Source organism: Brachycentrus maculatus, unplaced genomic scaffold (assembly GCF_059751285.1).
Source record: "Brachycentrus maculatus isolate JH-2025_06_01 unplaced genomic scaffold, ASM5975128v1 h1tg000126l, whole genome shotgun sequence".
Taxonomy (NCBI): Eukaryota; Metazoa; Arthropoda; class Insecta; order Trichoptera; family Brachycentridae; genus Brachycentrus; species Brachycentrus maculatus.
Genome location: NW_028280879.1, coordinates 1,393,091 through 1,399,509, shown reverse-complemented (window position 1 = coordinate 1,399,509; position 6,419 = coordinate 1,393,091). Strand labels below are relative to the sequence as shown.

Sequence of the window (6,419 nt, the reverse complement as noted above, 5' to 3'; positions counted from 1 at the left end):
TACGTAGTTCTTTCTGGCCATGTACCTTCCATAGGAGCGCATTCAATCAGGCAGCAAGAACTCCTGCTAACTTCCGCTGAAGGGACTATTGGACAGTGTTCCAGACCCCATTCTGGACAGAACAGTACAGAGCCAACTAGGGTCTAGTGATATCACGATTTTTACTGAGATAGATATAGATCAACCAGACATGAAACAAGAATGGTTTGAACCATCTGGCAAAACGGAAGAAATCTGATATGTTATTTAAATTGAGATATTGCAACACCAGGCTGCAAGAACTCCTGCTAACTTCCGCTGAAGGGCACTATTGGACAGTGTTCCGGACCCCATTCTGCACAGAAGAGTACAGAGCCAACTAGTGAAAATCTGCTGAGTATGAATCCTCAAGTTCAGCTTAGACTATGATTATCCTGTTGTGAACGCGATTTACCTACTAACCTACAAAGTGTAACCTCATGTCGCGTCAAGTAAGGATCCGTGTGTGAACGCGTCACACACTTCCCCACGTTCCACCTCCGGAATTAGACGATTCTGGAGACAATCTTTACTTCACGTCTCCACTCAGGCTTCTCCGTCACCACACACCAGCCACGTACCAGTCAGTACCATCCTTCTCCTTTCATTTCTTCAAATCTCATCTCAGGTTATCATGACAATTAAATTTAGGGTTAGTTTTTATATTTAAATTTTGTAGATATATATAAAGGGTGATTTTTTTTAACTATTTTGTTTTTGGCAACACAGATTTTGACAGCGCACGAACGTTTTGTGTTCAGAGAGATAGATTTTTTGTCTATGTCAAACATCTTCAGTTTGGTCTATAATTTAACCATGAATTGTCTTACAAACGAATAACGCTTGCAAATCATTGAATTTTATTATAAAAATGCGTGCTCTGTTAGGAATGTTCATTGCGCGCTTCTTCCATTTTATGGTCAGTTTAATCAACCAACTGAAGCGGCTATTCGGGCTATTGTGACTAAATTTTGCACCAAATTTACATTGTTGGACATTAAACCAGCAACATGCTTACGTACAGTGCGAACTGAAGAAAATATCCCAGCTGTATCGGCCAGTGTTAGTGATGACCATCAATTATCGATTCGGCGCCGTTGGCAGCAATTGAGCCGCTGTTACTCAAAAACGTGGAAAATTTTGCAGAAGGATTTAGGTATGAAGTTTTATAAAATACAACTGGTGCAAGAATTGAAGCCGAACGACCTACCACAACGCAGAATTTATGGTGAATGGGCTATTGAAAAGTTGGCGGAAGATCCACTTTTTTATTGAAAAATTGTGTTCAGCGACGAAGCTCATTTTTGTCTGAATGGATACGTAAATAAGCAGAATTGTTGATTTTGGAGTGAAGATCAGCCAGAAGCATTGCAAGAGCTACCAATGCATCCAGAAAAAGTTACTGTTTGGTGCGGATTATGGGCTGGTGGCATCATTGGACCGTACTTCTTCAAAGATGATGCGAATCGCAATGTAACTGAACGGTGAGCGCTACCGTGAAATGATATCCAACTTTTTTTTGCCCAAAATGGAAGAGCTTGACTTGCATGACATGTGGTTTCAACAAGACAGTGCCACATGCCACACAGCACGCGAAACAATGAACCAATTGAGAGGCAAGCTCGGTGAACAGTTTATTTCACGTTTGGGACCGGTCAATTGGCCGCCTAGATCGTGCGATTTAACGCCTTTAGATTATTTTTGTGGGGCTATGTTAAGGCTCATGTCTATAATAACAAGCCCGCTTCGACTGACGCTTTGGAAGACAACATTGAAGCATTTATTTGTGAGATACCGGCCGAAATGTTGGAAGTGTACGCCAAAATTGGACTAAGCGGATGGACCATTTGAGGCGCAGCTGTGTTCAACATTTGAATGAAATAATTTTCAAACATTAAATTATATGGACCGTACTATTGATTCAAATAAAGATTTCGTGCATTTTTCTGAAAACCGATAGCTTTTAAAAAATCATCCTTTATTGTGGTAAATTTATAAATTGAAGTGCTAATTATTATTAAATAAACCATGTAAAATTTAAAACTTGTTTTTATTTGGGAGTGGAGAGGAGCCACTGGTCTATAAGAACTCCGACATCCACTTGGGATTGACGAGTCCCGTCTCAAATACCGAGAGATCAAAAGAAAGTATTACACGTAGTATGGTATGTTCGGGGGTGCTCATTGCCCATACCGAGGTAAAATTAAGATTGTTTCATACTATAGTAGCCGACGTACGACACTAGAATATGATAATAATAGCCTAGGGACCTGGGTATGTCTAGGCATTGTACTGCCTCCTTAATCGAGACCGTAGTATGTTACGCTCGGGGGTGCTCATTGCCCATACCGAGGTAAAATTAAGATTGTTTCATACTATAGTAGCCGACGTACGACACTAGAATATGATAATAATAGCCTAGGGACCTGGGTATGTCTAGGCATTGTACTGCCTCCTTAATCGAGACCGTAGTATGTTACGCTCGGGGGTGCTCATTGCCCATACCGAGGTAAAATTAAGATTATTTCATACTGTACTGTAGAATTAATTATGTTTCATACTGTTGTATAATGCTCTGTGATGCGCGCTCGACTGCACTGAGGTAGCAGAGTGGGGGTGTCCTTATACGTGCTAGAGGGAGACGGGATACGAATGTCCTCGCTCCATCTACACCGTGATTGGTCGGCACACCCCCCTCTGCGATTGGTCATAAGCATTTAATTTAGAAATGAAATCAGATTTAAAATATTCAGACTAAAAGATTTCTCAATCAGACGATTTTGAAATGAGCGGAACGGTAATAATTGAAGCTGTCCAATCTATTTATGATTTTGATACTGAGATAAATGTCCAAGAAGGGGATGAAATTTGTCAATTTTCGGAAAACTTAAAAACGGGGAAGTACAACCAAAGTCCCGGTCCCCATTATTGGCAATAAAATGTCACGACAAACGTGAAATACACATGCTTACGACACTTCACGATGAATCCGTGGCGCCGTCAGGGAAAACTAATAGGTTTTAGAATGACAGGAGTCTATTCTAAAACCAAAATGTATACTAGATTATAATAAAAACATGGGACTGGTAGACAAAGGAGACACAATGCCCAGCAACTTGAGCAGTATGAGGAAGTCAGTTAAATGGTACAGAAAAGTTGCTTTCCATATTATTGATCTTTATTTATTAAATGCACTGTTTAAAACTATAAAATAAAAAAAATTATATATTTTACGTCCCATGACATCGAGTGATAATTTACTTCCAGCATCCTCAACAAATAAACACATACCCGTCTCAAAAAGTACCCCCCGTGTGTATAGCAACCAAAAACTGTCTCCAAGTTACCCGGCCCTGTACTATATCTATTGCATCTTCCCGGGTCACTCAGGCACTTGGCAAAAAAAAAACAACATAAATGTGGACATTTTTACAACATATTTTTTTCCAACCTTTTCTTGCATTCTTCTCGAAATAATTATTGTTTCGGTGTAACTGCAGTTGAGTGTGTGCAGAGCCCAATGGTGATTCAGCTATGAGGCTTTCTTTACGATGGCTTCCGGATGTAGAGAAATATCCCCCGATTTCTCCACCTTCTTTTCCCGTACTGGATGGATTATCTCAGGATCAGGTGCACCTCCATACATGTCCGTTAATACAGACACTATAAGGTTCATAAGGCGATGACCATTCCTGAAAAAGTAAAATGAAAAATAAAATATATTCCGGAAGATTCTCTCCAATTCTCACACATCGCTAACTCCTTTCAAGAACGTCGTTAATAATAAAAAAATTGATTTTTCAGGAGAACGTTTTTAAAGTTTAAAAATATAATAAAATGCATTAAAAATAAATATCAAGCCACTTATTGAACTTTTTACTGTGCAACAGATCTTTTAAGGTAAAATCTGAAAGTTTTTCTCTATTTGAAAAATATTTAGTATTTAAAAAAAATTAATTAAACAATACTTTTTCTTCAGAATCCAAAAACAACACTTTTTGCCCTGTAGCGGGTAAATATTAAGTTAAAAATATGCTGCTTTTGCTGGGATATCGTACTCTTTTCTTGGGATTCCGAAAACATGCATAACTGAAAATTGTCGATTTTTGATTTACGACGTTCTTGAAAGGAGTGAGCGACATGTGAATGTCTATGAAGCAAATAACAAATGAGAATGATGACAAACCTATTTCTACGTTTTTCTAACCGCTTCTCTTTATTTCCTGACTCCGGCTGTTCCGAGGAAAACGTTGTCTGGTGGATTGGAGAATTGGGGTTCCTTAGACATTCAGCACACGGGAGGTTGTCCTGCATTGTGTGAATTTACACCAAAATCTGTAGGAAATTTAAACAAAATTTAAAATATTTTAACAGCGATTGGGATTCCCATCGCAGAGCAATATTTCTACTGACTGATAAATAGCATTGTACATCGCAATATTTTCAGTCTTCAGATCGTTACCTAATTGAGTGTTGGCTAACTCAAGCTTATGTATAATAACTATGTTTCGCCCTATTTTTTACGTATGATACTGACTTCTAAATATGTTACATGTTTTTAGTCATTTTAAAACTACCTTCGACAGTAATGAATTACATAAATATGATATTCAACAGATTTGTCATGGTAAATAAGTGAAGTAGTGAAGTCAGTATAGAAGTCACAGTTCATCTCATAACCTTAAAATAGTCTTCATTTCCATAATGGAAAGAAACAATGTGTTAACAAAATGTTAGAAGCATACTGAGAGATACTCTCCAATTCTCACATATTCCAAGTCTATGAAAAAACGAATAACAAAAAACGAAAATAATGACAAACCTGTTAGCGGCACTAGATTTTAAGAATGGTTAACAGGTTCGCAAGTCGACAACAGCTCCTGCAAAAGTAAAATGAAAAATAAAATATATACAGAGAGATACTCTCCAATTCTTACACATGTGAACGTCTATAAAGCATATAACAAATGAGAATGATGACAAACCTTTCATTCCTGACTCCCGCCATTTTGTGATAAGAATATGCTAGAAGCATTTCGTTAACACACGTTATTCACCATTATTCGAACGGATTTATCGGCGAGGAACGCTGGAGAATAAAGATACTCATCGTGCGCATATTAATAACTCAATAATTCATATGTTACGTACCTGTAAAAATGTCTTGTTTGGCGTCGGTATTTGGATTCGAAACGAAGGCGGGATCGCTTGCAACTTTACATCAATATCGTTTAATCCAATGAAAAAACTGGTCCACGATCATGCAGAAATATCGGTTGTGGTATTTTTACAGAATGTTAAACTATTCAAACTTGCAAGATCCCAAAGATTTAAATTGATGACACACCAGAAAGTCCCAAGCCGCCACCCCCTCGGATTGCCTCAGATGGAAAGGAAACAATAGAAATGGCGGAAATGGAAGGATGGGTGCTACCAAAGACTATATGGCTGCCACCGCTGCTGCAAACGCAGCCCTGCACAAAGATTATAGCCCTGCATGTCGCGGCTGAAAATTTTTGTATGTATTGTCTCTGGTTCATCACGTTCACGAATGAATTTTGGGATGACGAGGACTACTAATTGATAATATTATACCACTCTTTCCCAATTATGACACGAACGTTAAGACAAAATCACCAGGCGTGTAAAAATTTGGGTGCTAAAAATCCGCTTTGGTGTGGCAATTAAAATTTTTATTCCGATGGCATTTTTTGTAATAAATATTTATAAATGTTTATGGTAATTATTAGCAAGCGAATTTCACAAATGAAAATATTGAAAGGTAATTTAAAAAAAAAACTTTTGCTTATAAAGTAAATTAACCTTTAACTGCTGAGATGGGGCCGCTCAGGCCTTGAGAAAGTAAAATTGTTGAATTATTCCCTTCCCTCCCGCACGTCACACTCGTACCTTCTAGTACCTTCGAGTTTAGCTGCACAGAGGCTGTCAACGGCTGTGCACGTGTTTGCGTACGCAATTTCAATAAGTAAATTAATTTTGAAATTTTTCGTGGGCCTCTTTGACCCTCCTCTGTATTTACGTAACTTTTTTGTAAAAGAGATTTTATGCAGTTTTTTTTGTTTCAAAATTTGTATAAAATGGAACTCAATACGATGTCAGGGAGAAAATGGTCAATCGGTAATAATAATAACCAACATGTAGAGAAAAATGGAAAAACTGTAGTGCCAGGAAAAAATGATTTTGAGACAGCCATGTTGTCGTGGATAGATTGTGAAGACTCTAGAGGTTTGGAGGCCAAAGATATTGATTACACCTTAGTACCGGAGCTTCACGAGCATGACTCAGTGAGTCGAAACCCGAAGAACAGGTTGACAATGTTGACAATGTTCCCGAAGAACAGACGTCTTCCGATGACGATGTTTCTCTGTCATCAATTCAAT

The 6,419-nt window shown here is 38.1% G+C and overlaps 1 long non-coding RNA gene across 1 annotated transcript; it reads right to left on the bottom strand.

Annotated features, from left to right (window-relative positions):
- Positions 1 to 456: 456 nt before the first annotated feature.
- Positions 457 to 5,413, bottom strand: LOC148309381 (uncharacterized). The gene is made up of 4 exons (XR_015837555.1): positions 5,170 to 5,413; positions 4,841 to 4,898; positions 4,205 to 4,353; positions 457 to 3,710 (listed from the first exon to the last, which is right to left on the bottom strand). It is a non-coding gene; the product is annotated as an uncharacterized LOC148309381 (long non-coding RNA).
- Positions 5,414 to 6,419: the final 1,006 nt, after the last annotated feature.